We start from the raw sequence: 22,158 nt of genomic DNA, 5'->3' as shown, positions 1-22,158 counted from the left end.
TCAAGGCAACTACAAGCCAAAGGCAGAATCAACCCAGTCTTCTTGAAAGGATGCCGAGAAGAGGGGTGATAAGCCTAAGAAGAAAGGCAAGTGCAACTATTGTCAGAAGCCACGTGATTATATCAATGAATGCAAAAAAAGACTAGAGAAGGAGGAGGAGAAGAAGGAGAAGATGAAAGAATCTCAATCCATTTTTCTCCCTAGCGAGGATTGCGAGTAAAGTGATGCACGTGACAAATTTTGAGCACAACTATTCCTAGTTACTATTACTTTTCTATTCAGACATTGATTTTGTCTATTTTTTGAATTACCGACATAACCTTAGTTCCACAATTATTTAGCACATGGTCTTGTTTGTTGTATGGGTAGACCATGGAGGTGATTGTACACATCCCTTTGTCGTAGTGCACAATTTTTGGATCGCCAGGATGTATTCCTCAAATAAGTATATCCAACAAAATTTCCTAGCAATTGCTTAAGTTTCAATGTGGCTTCATGTTTCATGGATATTTTGGGAACTCCGATAAGTCAAATCTACGGGAAGCATAAGTCTTGAATATTATCAAGATCGATTCACTGATGAGTTTCTTATGTTAAATGGCTAGTAGTTTTCACTTAGTAATTGCCATGTGAGAGTGTCATGTGCACACTCTCCCGAGTGTGATGTGGAAAGAATTCTACCCGTTGGTCAACTCAAAGGTCGAGTACGTGGCCAGATTCATGTGTTTGTAAGGGCTATCGTTCCACTTCGTTGTAATATTATCCACGCACCCAATGAGCAACCAAGTGAGGACAGAGTTATTGGACTTGTGTGTGCACATACTTAGTTGGACATTATTATTAGAGTTGGTAGGATTGGTAGCCAACTCACCAACAATTAGAAACTATAAATAGGAGTCTAGGCCTTAGTCATATTCATTCATTGATCAGTCAATCACCATTGAATCATTGAGAGCTCGGGAGTACTTCTACTATTGAGTATCTGTATTCAGCATTGTATATACTTCACCTAGGTAGCCTTCTACGCAAGACCCTTTTTAACTAAAGGAGTCTCTCTTTTTCTTTTTCTTTTTTCTTTTTTCTTTTTCTTTTTCCTTTTCTTTTTTTTTTTGGGGGGAGGGGGGGGGTAACTCCTTTGCTGGAGGATTTCCTCCAGTTCCCCATTCAAGCTGTTCCACTTTGTTGATCTTGTCATGACTAGTTATCACAATACATAACATATGTAGGAAAACCACAACCCTAGGGGGAGAGAGAGAGAATCAAAAAGATTACATCAACACATTAACTTGCACGAGAGAGAGAGAGAGAGAGAGAACTTGCTTCAGATTGATTGCATACATAAAATATTACACAAGGGTCCTTTATATAGGCATATGGCCCAACCCTAAAAGTAGATGCCCTTTACACACATAAGAGACTATTCATATGCCCATATGTGCATCCACTCCCTGTCCCCTCTAGGAGGTACATAAGTGGAGATGACCTACATCCAATACTCCCTCTCAACTCCACGACCATTGATGCCATAGACAAAGAAGTCCTTTTCCCTCTGCTCTGGAAGTTCATGCCTCATTGCACTACATCTCTCAGATGAGATCTAATCAACTCCTTAGATCATGATGAACAACTCCAATCCTTTAAAAGAAGACAATGACCGGTCCTTTGGGGGTGAACCATAACCAATCCAAGTGTTGCCACCCTAGATATCCTCAACACCAGCGTGCACTCTGACTTTGCCGATGAAGACCCCATCCAGATAACACAGGAGAATCAATCTCCCTCTTCCTTCCACATCTCCCTCCTCTAGATCCAAAGAGATGTAAAAGGTCTACACAAAGACTAGAAGGCCAAATCAGCATCGACACGTGTGATCCGCCGAAGTCAGCACAATAGCTGCCACTACAATAGCGCTATGTCTAAAGCTTTGGTATCATCATCTGGTGAAGAACTAGATGTTGCCTTCTTTGCTTTATGCTTGGCCTTGTCCTTCTTCTTCACCTCACAGACTTTCATGGTGTGGCCCTTCTTATCACAATACCAACACTTCACCTTTGACTTCGACTTCCCCTTCTCATCCTTCTTCATGTGGAAAAGCATTCTCACTACTTGCCTTTCCAAACCTTTGGTTCGTTTGCTCCTCTTCCAACAAAAGTACCGAGACCTAAAAATCAAGAGGCTTGTCCCTGCGTCCAATAGTCAATGAAGTCACAAAACCCCAATAAGATTCTGGGAACTTGTTCAATAGCATATGTGCCAACTATGTACTGTTAACTTTGCAGTCAACAGCCACCAACTTGTCTTGTAAGTCCTTCACTTGAGTAATGTAAGAAATGACAGAATATCCTTCATTAAGAGACAATCCATACAACTGACTTTCCAAATTGATCACCCTAGTGAGGCTCTTGGTCTCAAACTGTCCTTGCAAAATCTTCCATACCTCAGCAGATGACTCTGCCGTATGAGCGGAAACACAGAATCTGACATAGACCTAATGATCAAGGAAAAGGCTTGAGCACACAATCCTCTCAATCTTCAATCAACTTTGAGTCAGCACCTTCTTCCTCATCAATACCTTCTTCATCATCACCAATAGCAAGACTCGGCCCGGACGTGTGACCCTTCTTCGGCTTTCCTAGTTTCAACTCCTTGCCTTCAACAATCTTCCACATCTTGCAAGCAAGCAACAGACTCCAGATCTTCACTTTCCACATTGGATCCATCCTCAACCCTAAACCAATACTTGTGCCAAAAAACTCAACAAAAAATGCCAGAACCTTTGTATTTGCAACCCACAATGAAAAGGATGTGCAGGAGGAAAAACAAGCTGCAAATGAACACTTATGCACGGAAACCAAGATACCTCGACCAGCTTGCAAATTGATGTGTGCCTGACGTGCTTGCAACGCAGTCAGACAATGCCCACCACTCACGGGCTTTTTGCGTTTTGGGCTTGCCACCAACCGAAAACCACAAATAGCCAAGAAAATCACCCGTTCGGTTTGCAGGCTGTAGCCTCCTGATAACTCCCAACGGCACATGTAAGCCCAGCGGGGCACGCCCTGACAAATTTAACCACGTATTCAAGAGATAGAAATACAGAGAGAGGAAAGAGAGGGAGAGAGAGAAGGATTCACGGAGTTCGCACAATACACACACTGAGCGGGCAATAGGCTTCGCCCCCTTTCTGAAATTTAATTAGGAACAATCCACGGGCTCGCAAACCAGGATCAATACAACCAATGAATACAAAAGCAAACAAATATGCCTATGTAGAATATCCAAGTCGTAGCGATGTCGAGGCACGAGACTTCTCATGCCGAGCACACCACGCGGATGACCCACAAGAATCTCTCACCGGGCTAGTACTAGATCCAATATCCAAATCCAAGTCCAGAAACTCCAAGCTCGTACACAAGGCACACAGGAGATGTGTGTAGATGATGAAGTATACGTTGATCAAGTGTAGATTCTGTTGCCCAACCGGAATAGACAGCCCACGAGAAGGCTTGCACAGGACAAGTCTATGAAGCAATATGACAGCCACTAGTTCGTACAAAACTGACGTACGGTGTAGTTGGCTGTAGTTCAGTTGGTGATGCACAGCAGCCAGTCGCAACAGATGTATGCAGCGCTTTCAAACAGGTGGCGGCGGCTCTGGGAATTATAGTTGGTGCACAAGGGAGGGTATGCAGCAACAGTACGGGCTGCAGGCAGTTCAAGTGGTGGCAGCCAGGTGGCAAGTGGAGTAAAGGTTGACGGTAGCCAGCAGTTCAGGAGGAGCAGCACCAGCAGCAGCCAGGTAGTGAATTCAGGCGGTGCTGGACATGTGCAGGCAGTAGCTCTAGACGGCAGGCAGGCAGTGCTGGCTGCAGACAGTGGCTCTGGTGGCGGAAGCGCTGGAAACACAGCGGCGGCGGCCAATACAATAGGCAGCGCTGGCAGGTAGGGAGGAGGGGCAGCGTCGACAGGTAGGGAGGTGGCACTGTTCAAACCACGCAGCGACAAGGTGGCAAGTGGCTGGCGGCGGTGGCGCACTTGCGTAGATAGGCGGAGAGAGGTGGTAGTAGAAACTCTATGCTCAAAAGCTTGATGATGAGGATGATAATGATGAAGATGATCTTCACATACTTCATGATCCCGTTCATGGTGCTTCGAGAGAGGTTCACCCCTATTTTATACGGTCCTGCTTTTGCCAAAAGCTTTCATGCTTTTGCTTTGCCTTTTTCACTTGGCTTTCCTCTTTTGCTTTTTATAATAAAACATTACTCATCTTCAAAGTTCTTTTGTTTTGCTTTTCTCGCTTTAGGGCCTTGCTTTTTGGCCCTAAAGCTTCTTTTTGAAAAAGCGGCTTTTAGCTTTTCGATCCGGCTCAGTCTCCTCTTGCCAGTGGTGCTCCTGGCTTATGGTCAACCCAGTTTGACTTTTTGCTTTTCTCTACTTTTGACTATGACACTTTTTCATGAGCAAACTTTATGATCCCTGCCTGTTCCCATGCCTTCTTGCAACTTTCTAGTGTCCGGACTCCGGGCAAGGATTCCATCATGTGAATAGAGCTAGGAGGGCCAAATCGTTACACTCCCTCCCTCTTATATCGCAATTGTCCTCAATTGCGGAGTACAAATGTTTCATATGTTCCAAGTACATTCATATGTTTCAACTACTAGCCTTGTCTAGTGAGCTTGTGCATCTGGTCTTTCCCGGTGTTATCTACTCATCTGGCAACATCTTTATGCCTTATCTTTGACCGATGGCTTTGTTCTTGATGGTACTTCTTCATGGCCTCTCACATGCATACTTACCTCTTGCAAAAACTAGACAGAAGCTAGTCCACAAACATGAATGCATCATTCGTATCTACTCGGTATTCCAGGTACTGGCCAGGTAGTGTGGAGCCCAGTGGACTATCTATCACATGCCATAAATCCAAGCATTGTTCACACATCAAAAACAACACACAAAGTCAAAGAAATTCAAACATACATCAGTATGCAATGCACAAGTAAAGATCCTCCTGTTCATGGATTGTTCTGTCTGGTTTCATCGAAAACTGGGCTGAGCTATTTGGCGCCTGAGGAAAACCGCTCAGACTATCCTCAAGGCAATCTGGTCACTAGGACCGCCCAAGAGTTCATCAATAGTCATATGGGCCATCTGGTCACATTGATCGCCCGAGTGTGAAATCCAATACAGACATCTGGGCTATCTGGTCACAATGACTGCCCAACTGTGAAGTCCAATATAGTCATCTAGGCTATCGATCGCAATGACCACCCAACTGTTCATCAATAGTCATCTCGGCTATCTAGTCGCAATGACTGCCTGACCATGAAAGTCCAAGATATCTAGAACAAAGGCCTATCCAATGGGTGATCTAGCATCATTGCCTCCCATATACAAATCTTGTTCCTTGGGTTTTCTGGCATCGTTGCCACCCAATAATAAATCTTGCTTCTTGCACCCAAACAGAGCATGTCCAAATAACCATTATATGAGTTAAATAATGATCAATCCCATTCTAGAATATATATAGACAATGAAGAGATAAAATCAATCCCTCTTGAATATGTCTTATTCGCAAGACGCTATGCTTGTACTTCAAATACATATGAAATAATCAACACTGATCCTTTGCTAGCATAAAATCTTAATGCTTCAAAGATTTCTTTTTCAACTTTATTTCACAAAAATTCCCACGGTTTTATTTTTCAAAACTTGCAATAGGAATAGCATCCACTGCAATCCTCTTGATGAACTTCCTGGCATGATGTCAATCTGTTGATCTTCCGATCTCTTTGGCTTCTTGCATTGGCTTGTCGAGACAATTTGCAGCCATATGTCCCTTCTTTCCACATTGGAAACACTTCCCTTCTTTGGCATATTCTTCATGTTGCTTGAGGGACAATCTTCTTCGAAAGAGTGGAGGTTTGTCCTCACTCCCGTCTTTCTTCTCTCGAGACTCGATTCTTAATGGGGATCAGTTTTCAAACTTCTTCCTTTGAGGTGGATCCCGATTGTCGTTCTTTGTTTTGCCGTCCATCCAAGGCATGTAGAAGGCCTCGACTTGCAAAGCTTTGTCTTGAGCTTCTTTCAAAGTTTTTGGACCAGCCATATACACTACTTGCATAAGCTTAGGTTGCAATCCATTCACAAACTTACACATTTCCATTAGCGGTGGAATAGGAGTATAAGAAGTAAACTTCAAAGAAACTGTTGAAAAGCTGTTAAGATATGATGGCACATTCTCACCAACTTTCTACTTTACCTAATCCCATTCCTTTTGCACATCTGCTTCAAAGTTTGCAAGTAGAAACTTCTTGTTGAATATAGTCTTAGAGTCGGTCAATGTGAAACCGGCCTCTGGTAGAAACCAAAGTGCGATAGACTAGCAGTCACCCAAACACAGTTGTAATCCAGCAAATAAGACAAATGTATGGGAGCTAGAGTGCTCCTACATAAAAAGAACAGTGACGGCTGTTGGCCCCAAAGCTCGGCGCCCCTTTCGGTATTTCTTTATTCAAATTCAATGGGAGAATTTAAATGAGTACATCATGGCCATTCATGGCTTGTACATTTGCATGTCCAATCTACCAATCCTCTGGACCTCTTAGCATAGAGGTTACACACAGCCTTGTGCCCCAAAAACACCACACTGTTATTCACCTCTAATCAGCCAAGATATTGCATCCATGAGGCCTTGAATTCGCATCTAACTGGCCCATGCACATAGCCAAAAACTCAGCCATGAAACAGTCCGTAAACTCTTCCAAATCAGTCCAAAAACTTGCCCTGTTTCCACCCTCCAAAACTGCCAAACCCTTCCTCTCACAAAGGGCCAGAGAAACAACTCCGAAACAGTCACGAGCCAGTGAAAAGAGAGACTCGGTTAGGCACTTCCTGCCGTCCCACTTGCTCGCAAAGAGAGAGAGAAACTTACAGTCCTTGTGTTGCTTTCCTCTAGAGAAAGAAAGAGAGAGAAACCTGTCAGCTCTGCACTTCTGTGGCCACTAGCAAACTGCCCGCCTGCATGCATCCAGTAGAGAGAGAGAGAGAGAGAACAGTTCAGTCCTTGTGCTTGCAGCCAGCCAATAGCCAAAAAGCAAAGGGAGTTCTGTCCAATCCACGCTTCTCTGCAGTCCAGCCAACTTCAGCCAAAGAGAGAGAGCTCCCACGTGCAGCCGACTGTGTGCCCAAGGAGAGAAAACAGCTATTCAGCTATCTGCTGCCCCACCCTTCACAAAAGCATGAGAGAGAAAAACACCGTATGCTGCAGCCCTATGCGCCCAGCCGAACAGCTCCTCTTTTCCACAAAAAAGCCCGCTCCCCCTAGAATAGCGTGGGCTCTTTTAAAAAAAAGCAACAATTCTCTTTAAAAAGAGTGTTCTTTTATTTTAAAAGGTTTTTAACCCTTTGTGCCCTTGTCCCCTCCACACATGGGGTTGTTTAAATACCTTGTCCCCTCGACACATGGGGTTGTTTAAAAAATATATCTTGCTCACCGACCACCATGCTCACACTTATGCTGCACAAATTCAGAGGGTCATGACATAACCCCCTCTTGAAAAACGGCAAGCGTCCTCGATTGCATTCTAGTGATACAGCAGGCATCCAAAGTGGAACCACACTGATAACGAAGGCTTCCCAATACAGTTAGATATCAGCCATGTGATCCAACTAAAAGTGAAAAGTACAATATGGCAAGATCAACGTCCCAATCTCTCTAAGCCATGCATATGTAGCAACATTCACTACAAACCAATGGTGTAGTAATAGTCCAAGTTGTATACAACTGTGAACCATACATAACCACAACATCCAATGTGACTAGTACACATATATCATAGAAGTCCCATAAGTAGATGTACTGTCAGCTGTCAGTACCTTCGGGTGAGACAAAAGCTGCACCAAGCGACCTCTAGATGACATCTGAGGCTGTCTATATCAAGGGAGCGGAGGTGCTACCCCCCTCTTGAGCATCAGGGATTGCTCCAGACCTATGCTCTGCTGAATCTGAATGAGCCATAGCAAGAGTCGGCTCCAACTCAAAGGCATCAAGATAAAGCTGCAATACCTGAGGTGAATCTGCTAAGTCACCCTCCTCCATCCACTTCGCATCCATCGGTGAATAGTTCTTGAACTTCACAAGATAGCGACGGGAAACTTTACCTCGTACCTTTCTTTCCTTATGTGCCAGTATCTGCTCGGGAATAAGAACCTCATCAAGTTCCTCCACTTCCGGCTGAGCCTCATCTAATACATCCTCAGGCACATCCCCATGGAAAGGTCTAAGTAGACTCACATGAAATGCATTGTGAATCCTTCAGTGATCTGGTAGCTTCAAACGATAGGCCACCTCACCAATCTTTTTCAATACCTGAAAAGGTCTATAATACCACATGCTCAACTTAGGGAATAAGTGCTCTTTACCCTTCATCTTTTTTGTTGGGTTTTATGCTGTGTATGCACCCAGAGGAGTGCTAGTGATCATCAGTAGGTTACAGGGGCACTTTTTACTTCAGTTAGTGGAGGTTTTTTCCCCCAGTTTTAGCTTAGTTCCACTTATAATAGTTTATAAGTGATTTGGTCCACCTGGCACACTTTATGGCCGGACCATGTGAACACACCTTTTAGGTCACTTCTTTATGTGGCTATTGTACTTCATTTTATCACTACTGAATACATGGGAAGTCGTGTTCCTCTCTCTGTCACTCACGTTTCTTGCTGAAGTACCCCTCCAAACCCTAACCCTAACAGCTGAGCTCCTTCATTTGGTATCAGAGCTCCCAAGTTGGCCTGCCCTACCCGTACTGCTCCACGCACCCTGCCCGTACTGTTCCACGCCATCAATGTCCGTACAGTTAGTCGCCTTCAGCTGCAGCAACGTACAGGTAGTCGCCTTCAGCCGTACACTCCGTACAGGCGCCTGCCTTGTTCCGTACTCTGTTCCGTACATTAGTCGACCAGCTACTGTTCCGTACACAGCACCGTGCAGGTTCGCTATCAGCTATCGTCTTCAGCTGTTCGTACAACCAGGCGCCTGCTTTGCTCCGTACACAGTCGCACAGTCCCCCGTACAGTACCTGCAGGCGACCTACACTCGTCGTCAGCTGCTCGCCCAGCTCCGTACAGTACCTGCTGCCAACCTGTCGACTGCTGTTTCCGTACAGTACCTGCTGCGTGTACCTGCTCCGTACAGTCGCCGTACAGCCGACCTGTTTCCATACAGCTGTTCCGTACAGCGTGCAGTCGACCTGTACCTGCACTGTACCGTACACTAGTTCCATACAGTTTATAGTCGACTTGTATCTGCAAAAGTCACATTTGTGGTAAGCTTTACAAGTTTTGAAATTTGGGCATTTTCTCTGTGAAAATTTTCTGGCAGATACAGGCAGATTTTCTTTCAAAGAAATCTCTACAGGTTTTTTGCAAGGTTTTGGGTGCAGTAACTTTGGGCATTTTTGGGCATTTTGGCACTGTGTAAGCCATTTTTGCTGCTCTACTCAGTCAGTGGTGCATTGTGTTGCACATTCAGAGGATTGAGAGTGCAGGCATATTTGGGTCAGCTGTATTCAGTGGAGTACAGTTGCTTTCAGGGTTGTTGCTATTGGGTTTTTTGATACACAGGTACAACATTGTGCATTGGCATAATGGCAAATCAACAGCAGAGTGATGTATTCACGTATTTGTCTAAGGAAGACAAGTTGGACGGCATGAACTACTCCTTGTGGAGTTTTATGCTAAGAAATGTGCTCGTGGCAAAAGGTCTTTGGGATTTTGTTAGTGATGATGAACCACGTCCAGGTCCATTGGCTCCAGAGACTCCTCCCCAAGGGGGTGCTCGTGGACGAGGACAACAGGTACATGCACCACGTCAGCCATTGCCTGTTCAAAGAACAAATGCTCAGAAGACATGGGATGCCAGAGATGCACAAGCCTTGTCACTTATTGCATTGTCAGTACAGAGGTCTATTATACCTCATATTCATTCAGCTGGCTCTTCACGGAATGCATGGGTGACTTTGGAGCAGATGTATGCTGCTTGTAATGAGGCTCGGATCTCATTTTTGAAAAGAGAGCTGGAAAATCAGAGAATGCATGAAGGAATATGTCTAGCCACTTGAACAAGCTGCAGGATTTGAGAGAGCAACTCATCAATGTGGATGAGATTATTCCTGAGACACAGCTTGTGTCCACCATCTTGAACTCTTTGCCAAGATCTTACTTGGCTTTTCATACCTCTTTGAACCTCAGCATGAGGAATGCTGTTGAACCCCTTAAGTATCACGAACTTGTTGCTCTCTTGCTACAAGAAGAGCAAATCAGGAAGAACATGAATATGAACACAAGTGCTGAACAAGCATTTACTACAGGTCAAAAAGGGAAAGGCAAATCTCAGCCAAAGAGTTCAAATCAGAATTCAGGTGATGGTGGTTCATCTCAGGATACCAAGAAAGGTGATGGACTGCCGGGCATGTGCCATTACTGTAAGAAGCCAGGTCACTACATCACAGAGTGTAGGAAGAGGATTGCCAAAGAGAAGGCAAAGGAATCTGGGATGTCTGTAAATGATGCCTCTAAAGCTCCTCCGGAGACTGCTTCTTTTGTTGAGGACAGGGATTACTGTTTCTACACATGCAGCTATGATGCCTCTTGGTCTTCACAGGCACTCAGTGTGACAGAGCATGCATGTACTTGGTATTTTGATAGTGGTGCTTCAAAGCATATCACATCTCGCAGGGATTTGTTTTGTCATGTAGGCCCTGCCCCTGTTGGCAAAACTGTTCAGTGTGCCAATAATGCTTCATATCCAGTTCGTGGCATTGGGGAGATTTAGCTCACAGCCATTGATGGCTCTATTCTTCGCCTTACAGATGCCCTATATGTACCAGGGATAAAGAAGAATTTGTTGTCCATTTCTTCTTTAGCACAGTGTGGTATGCAAGTCCACTTTGATGATGACAAATGCATGGTCAGAGACAAAGCTAATGCTTTGACCTTGATGCTTACTGGTACATTATGTCATGGACTTTATCAGTTGGATGCATTTCAACCAGTGTATCAGTCTGCTTATAATGCATTCACTCTTACTCCAGCGATGGTTGATGCGGAGTTATGGCATGCTCGCATGGGGCATGTAAATTTTGGTAGTCTTATGCTTATGCAGCAACATAACATGTTGACAGACCTACCTCTTATGGAGAAGCCTCCAGATCACATATGTGAAGGATGTATTTTGGGAAAAATGCATCGGTTTTCCTTTCCACGTGATCAGGCTCTACGAGCAACTGCAAAGTTGCAGCTTATACACAGTGATCTTTGTGGTCCCATGCAGACGAAGTCATTAGGAGGTTGCTTCTATTTTGCTACATTTATTGATGACTTCTCTCGTATATGCTAGGTCTATCCGTTGACACAGAAATCACAGGTATATGATGCATTTTTGGCCTTTGTAGCACTTGCTGAAACAGAGTCAGGATGCAAGGTTAAAACTCTCCGTTCTGACCGAGGGGGGGAATATGTGTCACACATGTTGAATTCCTTTCTTGAGAGTAGAGGTATCAAACATCAGTATACTACTCCTTATACTCCACAGCAGAATGGGGTTGCAGAAAGGAAGAATCAGTCACTCATGGAGATGGCCAGATGTATGTTAAAGGCAAAGAAGCTACCACATATCTTTTGGGTGGAAGCTGTTTTTTTTTTCCCCGAGAAAAGATCCTTTCATTAGTTATATAAAAAACGCCCGTAGGGCTACAAAAGATCCTCTCTGCTCATAAGAAAACAGAGCAGAGAACAAAGCAAGGTAGCCAGGGAGACTCTCCCTAGGTGCTGAAAAATACAAGAATCAGTACAAAGAACTGAGAGGCTAAATCATACAATAGGAGGGAGGGAAAGCCAAACAGGTGGCCTGTAGTGCCAACGGGGGGACCCCACGTGTAGGGTATAGAAGGGGCCGCTGCGCCAAGTGGTGTGAAAGGCCTGGCGCCGCAAGATCGCCTCATCCGAGTCGCCCCGAATGCGGTCGTACTGTCCTCGCAGGGTGTGGATGAGCTCCTGCCAGATCCCCCGAACAGTCTCGGCTGGTGGCTCCAGTCTCCCCTCAAAGGCCCTGAAACACCGGGCCCTCCAGGTGAACCATATGGTGAGGCTACTGAGGAGCTCCCATCGTAGATCCCTGTCCTGTGTCCAGCCGGCGGACGAGAAGTCCGGTGAAGGAACAAGGCGAGGCTGGCCCCTAATGAATCTGATGGCCTGGCTGTCCTACTCCGTCTCATAGCCCATAGCAGGCCCTGACGAAGTCGACCAAGCAGCGGCACCCCACGTATACATCCCCTCTGGAGAGAGGGGGGCCAGAATGCGCAGCATCCGCAGCCAAATCTGCTGCGTCTGAGGGCAGTCCCATAGGCAATGTCTCTGTGTCTCCATAGGGTGGCCGCATCGGACGCAGGCCGCCGGAAGACCGCTGTAGACAAGCCAGGTGCCAACTGCAGAACCCCTGTGGGCGACCAGCCACTGGAAAGTCGAGATCTTGTGTGCCTGTCGACTAGCCCAAAGCCTGGTCCAAAAGTCCTCCAGGAACTCCGGTGAGAGTCCCTAAAGCAGCCAGTGCCCCGATGCAGCTGGAGAGACCATCCTCCTCGCCGTCAAAATATGTCGCCCCAACCGAGCAGTATACTGGAAAAAGGTGATCTCTCTGGCCTCAAGGGATGCATAAGGATCATGCCACTCGTACTCGCCAGGGTCCCACTGGAGCCCGGCCAAGGGGCGCGCTGCATATGCCCATATACGCCAATCAAAGTCCACATCTGCAGGGTCTGGGTCAATATGCCATTTCCGAGAAGCGGGCCACCACCCGTATCCTCTGAAAGATGCACTCTGCAACCAAAGGCGACTCCACCTTCACTCTCTGAAGGCTGCCCTCATCCTGGATCTCATAGTAGAGGCATCTGCCATCCTCAATGCAAGCTCTCAATCAGGATCTCCAACTGAGTAAAGGCTCCCATCCACCGTGGGGCCACGGGCTCGAGAGGCGTGAACCACTCCTCTGTGAGTGCCTCCTGAATGTCATCCCTCATAATCAACCCCCCTCTGAAGTGACCCAGCCTCTCCACCTGGATCTCCTCTGGGAGACTGCAGAAGGCCTGCCAGTCTCCAAAACCGCATGCTGGGCCTGCCGCCAATGGTCCCCAGGCTAGACGAGGCCGAGAACCCAGCATATGACCCTGCTCTGTGCGAACCGTTGGGCTCCAGATGAGCGGCTATCTGGCCCGCTCCTCATCACAAGAAGGAGGTCTCTGAGAGAGCCCCGGTCTCAGCAACTCCCAAGCTCTCAGGATGCTCAAGGCAAATCTGTCCTCCCATCCTCTACTAAGGCCTGTCCTCCTCACCTCTATGAAGATCCATCGTATCTCTGGTGCCCAAGTGCCCCCTGCTAGGGGAGCTCGAGCTTGCAGCCGCTGCAAAAGAAGCTCTTTCCAAGGCTCTGCGCCTGGAAGCAGCCCCTGAACAATAAGCTTCCCCAATAAGGCTCTACTCTGATCAACTGGATCTATAATGCCCAAGCCTCCCTGGGCCAACGGAAGTGTAATAACTGCCCAAGCAACCTTTGCCCTGGCTGGCTGACCATCTTGCCTAGACCAAAGAAAGTTCCTGATCAGCCTCTGTACCTGGCTGATACAAGAGCTCGAGAAGATCCAGCAAGACGTAATGTACCACATGGTCGCTAAAAGCACCTGATTTGCCACCACCACCCTCCCAGCCAAGGATAGCCGAGATGTACTCCAATACAAAAGCTTCTTCCGAATGCTCAGAAGAAGCGGGGCAATCTGCTGCTCAGGTGACAAATCTGTCCAATCTAGCATCCCAAATATCGCACTGCTGTGCCAGGAGAAATCCATCTAAAACGCGGGTCTGGGCTCCATGCCGGAGTGGGAGCGCTACTGATCCAAAAGGCCACTGTCTTGCGCCAATTGATCAATGCTCCCGAAGCTACACTAAAAACCTGGAGCGACTGCTCTGCCCGCTGAAGATTGGCCTCCTGGCCATGCAAAAATAAACCCGTGTCATCAGCATGTTGGGGTAAAGGCATTATGCCCACCCTTATAGTGTGTGCAAGCCCATAAGTTATAGTACATAGTACACTTAGTACTTTTAATGTACTAAGTGCACTATGTGTACTAGTGCAATATACATGTGTGATAGGGGAGTCACGCACTCAATGCTTGAGTTGACTTATCCCCACAACTCTCTCTCTCTCTCTCTCTCTCTCTCTCTCTCTCTCTCCCTTGTTTCTCTGTGTATGTCTCCCACATAAAACCTAACCCTAATTAATTCTCCCATTCAACTGGTATCAGAGCCCTGGTTTTAGGGTTTTGTTCTCAAGGGTGCAGAGCTGGAAATCGGCGTAGAAGAGCTGCAAAACGACCTCATGTGCTGTACGGACTCCTGTGTGCTACTGTGCAGACTTGGTAGCCCTGGTTGCCTCGCTTCTTCAGCCAAGTCGTAGGCAGCGTGAGCAGCTTGCACAGCAGGCGTTGGTCCACAAGGCGTAAGGCTGTGTGAACGTTGGGCGTTAGACGCCTGGCCACAAGGCGTAAAGCCACTAGGCGGAGGTTCAACTGGCGTCAACAAACACGGCAACGTTGAGTCGGCGGCAACAAACAAGGTTGAGTCGGCGGCAACAAGCACGCGACGTGCGACGGGTAGCCCGGCAACATTCAACTGGTAACAAGGCAGCAACAAACACGCGACGTGCGACGGGTAGCCCGGCAACAAGGCGAGCTCTCCTTGTTGGCGAACACGTATGCTGCCCAGCAACTGGGCGTAGGCAGCCAGCAGATGTGGGCTGCCCAGCCAGCAGCGTGGGCTGCTCAGCTGCTGCCCAGCAGCAGCCACGTTGCCCAACCAGGCAGCGCAGAGGGCTGCCCAGCCATCCGTACATCAGCATCAGCATCAGCATCAGCATCAGCATCAGCATCAGACGTGCCCCCCCCCTCCCCTGCAACAACAACAAAATTCAGCCTGCAAATTGTAGAAAATCAGAAAATTAAGAGGTATTTGCCTTCAATTTTGGGAATTTCTTATCAATTCAATCAATTGAGCAGGTACAGGTGCCAAATTGCTCAATTTTTGAACAAAATTGGCAAAATTGGGTGACATTGGTCACATTCAGGATCAATTTGCAGGAAATTGGATGTCACAATTTGGGGCTTTTGATGTAACTGTGCAATTAAGCATTCATACATGCTGTATGATGTGAGAAATCGCACATTCGGGCAAAATTGCAGCAAATTGCAGTGCAGATCAAAGGGCTTTTGTGCCGATTGGATTGATTTGCATGCAGGCAATCGCATTTGATGCTTTGGGCAATGTGTTGATGCCTGTCAAGCACTCAATGTGCCTGTAAATCAAGGGGCTTTTATGTACTGGATGTATATGTGGCCAGGGGGTAGCATCGTGAAGACTCTGGATGCCTTCATGTGCGTCAATGTACCATGTATGATCAGCAATTGATCTTAAATCAAGGGGCTTTTCAAGATTTTATGCTTGTTGAGCTTGGCAAAGCAACAGGCAAGACTTTTATGCCTTGAATCCTCAGAAATCAGCTTGCAGTCCAAGGGCTTTTGCCCAATTTCTGTTCGGGACTGTTGTATGCAGTGTTCGGGACTGTAAAAGTCTGATTTTCACTCATTTGGACAGCCAAGAGAGCATTTATTGCTATTGTACCTGCTGGTACAGATTTGGTACAGCTTTGTACAAGTTTTGGCATGGCTGCACATTGATTTGAGTGAGCAAAAGGTTCATTTTCAGCTGCTATACTTGCCGGTACAGGTTTGGTACATCATTGGTGAGCACTTGGTACTGCTGTACAGTACTTTGGAAGGGGAACAGAGCACATTTAAGGTGCTGTCCTAAATCTGCAGCAACCAGATTTTGGTGATTTTATCACATTCAGTGGGAGTAGAGTTGCATTTGTGCTTCCGCAGTGGGAGATAAAGCTTGGGAGAACAACTGTGAGCACTTTGTGTGCTTTTGGTGCAGTGTTTGCACATTTTGCAAGGAGTCAGGCATTATATTGCTATGGCAACCACAGGTGAGAGCTCTTCATTGCTTCACATCAAGAAGCTTGAAGGCTCACATAACTATGATATTTGGCAAACCCAGTGCTATAATGTGTTGCTCCAGAAGAAGCAACACAAGCCTATCAAAGAAAGGGGTGTAATGCCCGCTTCTCTTACAGCTGAAGAATGGGAAGATATGGATGAGCTGGCAAGATCTACTATCATGTTGTCTGTGTCAGACTCTTTACTTTTCAGCATTCGTGAAGAGAAGACAGCTTGGGGAATGTGGCAAAGATTGCAGGACTTGTATGCCCAGCAAAGTGCCTCAAGCAAAGTGTATTGGTTGAAGAAACTCATAGGTCTTCAGATGAAGGAAGGGGCGTCTATGGCAGCCCATCTGAATGAGTTTAATGGTATTGTCAGCCAAGTTATTAATCAAAAGTTGGCAATGGACGATGAGTTCAAAGCCAAGTTATTAATCAAAAGTTGGCAATGGACGATGAGTTCAAAGCCACTTTTCTCTTATGCACTTTGCCAAAGAGTTGGGACACATTCAGGACAGCCACTAGCAATTCGAATGCTATGCTGTCATATGCAGATGTTGAGGGTGCTCTTCTTCAAGAAGAGATGAACAGGAAGAACAATTCTGTTGGAAAGTCCAATGCAATGAATGCACGTGGGAGATCCCAACAAAGGGGTAAAAGCCAAGAACGGGGAAGGAGCAAGTCTCGCTCCAAAAAGGACTTGGAATGCCATTATTGTGGCAAGAAGGGACACATCAAAAAGCAATGCTACAAATGGAAGAATGAACAAAAGGAAAAGGGAAAAGGCAACGACAAAGACAAAGATGAAGCCAAAGATGTAAAGCCAAAGGGCAAAAGTGGAGTCAAGATTGAAGAAGTCAATGTGTCACATGCAGGTGACAGTGAGGATGAAGTCCTATTCACGTCTTCACTTGATGCCCATTCACTTCTTGCAGGAGATGGTCATGGTATGCACTCATGGATCATTGATTCAGGTGCCTCCTTTCATGTCACAGGTTGCAGAGACTTGTTTGTCAGGTATACTACTGGCAATGAAGGAGTAGTTTATTTGGGTGATACCCATGCATGCAAGATTCTTGGCAGAGGTGATGTGAGGCTTGTGTTTTCAGATGGCTCACAGCTTATGCTCCATGATGTCAAGCATGTGCCTGAGATCAAGAAGAACCTGCTTTCTACTGGACAGATTGATGATGCTGATTATGTTACCACATTTGGTCGTGGAAAGTGGAAGATTAGTAAGGGCTCACTGGTTGTTGCCAGAGGCTCTAAGGTGGACACTCTTTACTTAATGCATGCAGGTGTTTGTCACCATGCTAATGTAAATGCAACCGAGCTGCCGGAAATCTCTGTGGCATAGCCGGTTGGGACACATGAGTGTCAAGGGAATGGAGCAATTGTCTCGTTTGGGTTACTTGCCTTCTCTAAAGTTTTCAAGTTTTCAGTTTTGTGAGCATTGTATATATGGCAGGCAACTCCAGTGCCCCCACAAGAAAGCTCTTGGACAGAAAGATGCTCAGTTAGAGCTTGTGCATACAGATGTATGTGAGATGCCTCAGCTTTCTTTGGGAGGGGCAAAAAACTTTGTCTTTTATAGATGATGCCACACGCAAGGTGTGGGTTTATCCTCTTCGTTTGAAGAGTGATACATTCGCAGTGTTTCAGAAGTTTGTTGCTCTTGTTGAGAATCAAACTGGCAACACACTGAAGGCTTTGCGTTCCGACAATGGTGGAGAGTATATGTCCAAACAGTTTCAGGACTTTTGTGATGCTAAAGGCATCAAGAGGGAGCTCTCTACTCCTTATGATCCTCCACAAAATGGGACAGCAGAGAGGATGAACAGGACCATTCAGGAGAAGGTCTGTTCTATGTTGTCACATGCTGCGTTACCTCATGGTTTTTGGGCTGAAGCTGTTATGACAGCCGTTCATCTTATAAAGAGGTCACCTAACACGAGGCTTGGTGGGAAAGTGCCAGAAGAAGTATGGACAGGGAAGCCTCCGTCATACAAGCACTTGAGAGTGTTTGGTTGCGTTGCGTACGTGCACATACGCAGAGAAATGCGCACCAAACTTGATCCTAAGTCTCACAAATGCATATTCCTAGGATATGGTGACAAAGGTGAAATGGGGTATAGACTTTGGGATCCCGTGAATAGAAAGATTATACGCAGCAATGATGTCATTTTTGATGAAACATGCATGTATAAGGAGCCTGCAAGGCAACAGGAGCCTGGCAGAGTCATCTTTGATGATGATGGACATCATGGACAACAACCAAGGGCTGTAAATCAGCCATTACAGCAGCAAAACCAGCCCTTAAATGGTGCTGAAAATGGTCCAAATGGACAGCCAGATATGGCAGAAGATATCCCTATGGATATACCACAGTTAGAGGAGATACCGGGCATGATTTTTCAGCCTTATGGCATGGAACAGGAGCCACCAATGGGTGATATGCAGGCTGGACAGCAACCTGCAAATGATGGTCATTGGGTACGGAGGTCCACAAGACCCTCCAGAGCCCCTGACAGGTTTGTTCCAGGGGTTGACTACTTCATGCTCACTGACTGTGGGGAGCCCTCATGTTATAAGGAGGCTTTACAGAGGGCAGACAAGGCTCTTTGGGAGCGTGCCATGAAGTCAGAGATGGATTCTCTGCACAAAAATGGTACATGGAAGTTGGTGCATTTGCCTGCAGGCAAGAAGGTTTTGCCATGCAAGTGGGTTTACAGGCTCAAAGTTGCACCTGATACAAAGCAAGATACAAAGCCAGGTTAGTGGCTAAGGGCTTCAAGCAGGAATATGGTGTGGACTTTGATGAGATCTTCTCTCCAGTGGTCAAAATGACCACACTTAGAGCTGTATTAGCTTTGGTTGCTCATGATGATCTGGATTTGATTCAGATGGATGTGAAGACTGCTTTTCTTCACGGTGATCTCCATGAGGAGATATATATGCAACAGCCAGAGGGTTACGCAGTAAATGGAAAGAAGAAGCTTGTATGCAAGCTGAAAAAGAGTCTTTATGGGCTCAAACAGGCACCAAGGGAATGGTATCATAAATTTGATACATCCATGAAATCACAGGATTTCAGGAGAAGTGACATAGATCACTGCTTGTACACCAAGAAAGCTTTGGCTGGCAGTCTATTGATCCTCATCTTGTATGTTGATGATATGTTGATTGCCGGGAAATCTCGTAAGGAGATGGATGCCTTGAAGAAGAGACTGCATCAGACCTTTGATATGAAGGATTTGGGTGATGCAAATCACATTTTGGGTATGCGGATACTTCGGGACAAAAATCAGCATGTGTTGTATTTGTCTCAGAAGGAATACATTGGCAAAGTTTTGCAGAGGTTCAATATGGACGGGGGGAAGAAGACTAGTACTCCTTTGCCTCCATATGTGAAACTCAGTGCTATGGACAGCCCACAGTCAGATAGTGGCAGGGCTGATATGGCCAAGATTCCGTATGCTTCAGCTTGTGGCAGTCTCATGTATGCCATGGTTGCTACAAGGCCGGACATTGCATTTGCAGTGGGAGTGGTTTCTAGATACATGGCCAACCCTGGCAAGAAGCATTGGGAAGCAGTGAAAGGTGTCATGAGATACCTGAAGGGCACACAGGATATGTGCATATGCTTTGGCAAACAGGATGCATTAGTGCATGGTTACACGGATTCGGATTATGCCGGTCATCCAGATAACCGGAAGTCTACTACCGGTTATGTGTTTACATTCACAGGAGGTGCTGTGTCATGGATATCCAGGATGCAGAAGTGCACAGCCTTATCTACTACAGAGGCCGAGTATATTGCAGCCACAGAGGCTTGCAAAGAGGCATTATGGCTATCTCGGTTAGTGGTTGATTTGGGTTATACAGGGGATATTCCATTGTTGCATTGTGACAGTCAGAGTGCCATCCAGTTGGCAAAGAACCCTGTCTTTCATGCAAAGACGAAGCATGTGGATGTGAAGTATCACTTCATCAGAGAGGTGATAGAGAACAAGCAAATTCAGCTTGTTAAGATTCATACGGATGACAACCCGGCTGATCTGTTGACAAAGAGTTTGCCTCCGGAGCGGTTTGCTCATTGCAGACACTTGATGGGCATTGGATGAGGCCAGTTTCAACCTTGATATGGCCTTGTATATTATCATGTACATGCTGTTTTTTCTTTTCCTTTACTTAAGGGCACTTTGCCTTTAAGTGGGAGGTTGTTGGGGTAAAGGCATTATGCCCACCCTTATAGTGTGTGCAAGCCCATAAGTTATAGTACATAGTACACTTAGTACTTTTAATGTACTAAGTGCACTATGTGTACTAGTGCAATATACATGTGTGATAGGGGAGTCACACACTCAATGCTTGAGTTGACTTATCCCCACAACTCTCTCTCTCTCTCTCTCTCTCTCTCTCTCTCTCTCTCTCCCTTGTTTCTCTGTGTATGTCTCCCACATAAAACCTAACCCTAATTAATTCTCCCATTCACAGCAAACTCAGCATCGAGCTAGTCCTCCCCCCTGATACATGACTGGGAGCTCGAGTCCTCTCAAACCAACCTCCTCTGCCGTCAGATACATGCTCATAGCCTCCGCAAAGAAGAGAAAAAGAAACGGGGCGAGAGGACACCCCTGACGGACTGATCTGGTCAACTCAAAACTCGGCCCCCTTCCTCCTGCAATCAGGACCTAGCTACGAGCTGTGGAATATAGAGCCGCCACCCCTCGAATCCAACCTGGCTCAAAGCCCAGGCGAAGCATAGTGCCCTCTAAGAAACCCCAATCGACTCTATCGTATGCCTTCTCAAAATCGAGAAGCATCACGACCAAGTCCTCACCAAGAAATCTAGCTCGGGCCGTCGCCTCCCAGAAGGTGAAAATGTTGTAGGCCTTTGCCAAGACCTTGTAGACAGTATTGAGGATCATAATAGGTCTCCAATGCCGAATATCATCTGATACTCCCTCCTCCTTGGGGATAAGAAAGATCAAGCCCTCTGTAAAGCTCTGTGGCATCACCCCAGTGTCCAAAACATACTGAAAGCCCCTGCGGAGGCCTGGCCCCAAAAGGTCCCAATAGCGCATAAAAAAGGCAGGCGTCAATCCGTCCTCCCCTGGGCAACTATGGCGCGGAAGGACCCTCAAGGCCTCAGCAAGCTCAACCTCTGAGAAAGGCTCACCCAGAACTGTACGCATACGATCTGTGACCCTCCTCTGCACATGGGCCCACACACTTTGTCTGCAAGCATCCCGAGCCTCAGTGGCTAGCTCCGCTGAAAGCAGGTCTCTATAGAACCGAGTGGCTATGGCTCTGATCTCCTCGGGCTCAGTAGCTACCGATCCGTCCGGCCTCCCAAGCTGGCGGACTCCTGCTCGAGCATGGCGGGGCCCAGTAATCTCAAAAAACTCCCCAGTCACTCTATCACCAAGCTGCGTCCACTGAGAGGCCTGGCGACGATAGTAAAACTCATGTCTCTGCTCCTCTGCCTCTCTAACCTCCTGGCGTGCCTGGCTCAGCTAGGACGCCACCCACTCACATGTAGGCTGCTGCTCCTGAAGGTGCTGAAGCGAAGCAAGGCTACGTCTCAGCCGACGCTCCCTCTCGCGGGCCTCTCCCAGCCGTGTCAAGGCTGCAGCGTGCAAAAAAGAGCTGAGCTCAATGAGTCCCTGGGCACACTGGCCTGCTGCATCCTGGTCAGAGCTCTGACTATCATGCCATATCCTCTCAATGTTCTCAGCGAGACTAGGATCTGTAAGTACCCTCTCTGGGATCCTCAACTGCAAGCTGGTCTCCCGTGTCCTCTCCTCTAGAGTCAAAATAACTGGCGCATGGTCTGAAAAAGAGGTGCCAGCGAGAATGCCAACGGAGCCCCCTCGCTCCCCTAACCTGTCGCCCACATAAAAGCGATCAATCCGTGATAGATTAGTCCCTCCCTGCCAGCGATCCGACCGAGAGAAACTAAGACTGTCCTGAGAACGAAAGAAGGTCTCATGCTGCCATGCATCAGTGATCCTCAGTGTCATGCAAAATCGCTCCCAAGCTGCGAGCTCCGT

The 22,158-nt window shown here is 46.8% G+C and overlaps 1 protein-coding gene across 6 annotated transcripts in view; it reads right to left on the bottom strand.

The window, feature by feature from the left end:
- Positions 1-1,302: 1,302 nt before the first annotated feature.
- LOC147623550 (pentatricopeptide repeat-containing protein At5g27110-like) overlaps positions 1,303-22,158 on the bottom strand; it is a 33,717-nt gene continuing 12,861 nt past the window's right edge. Inside the window, exons 3-4 of one of the 6 annotated variants that reach the window (XM_086820094.1) lie at positions 2,573-2,669; positions 1,303-2,488 (exon numbers count right to left, since the gene is read on the bottom strand). The gene's annotated coding sequence lies outside the window, so the exon portion shown is untranslated. Of the gene's footprint in view, positions 3,060-22,158 lie in introns of all 6 variants that reach the window. The other 5 variants (XM_086820093.1, XM_086820090.1, XM_086820092.1 and 2 more) reach the window with 5 other exon arrangements.

The sequence above is a fragment of the Cibotium barometz genome, chromosome 26 (assembly GCF_041138505.1).
Source record: "Cibotium barometz isolate CiBa-2024 chromosome 26, ASM4113850v1, whole genome shotgun sequence".
Classification (NCBI taxonomy): domain Eukaryota; kingdom Viridiplantae; phylum Streptophyta; class Polypodiopsida; order Cyatheales; family Cibotiaceae; genus Cibotium; species Cibotium barometz.
This window is presented reverse-complemented; position numbering and strand designations above follow the sequence as displayed.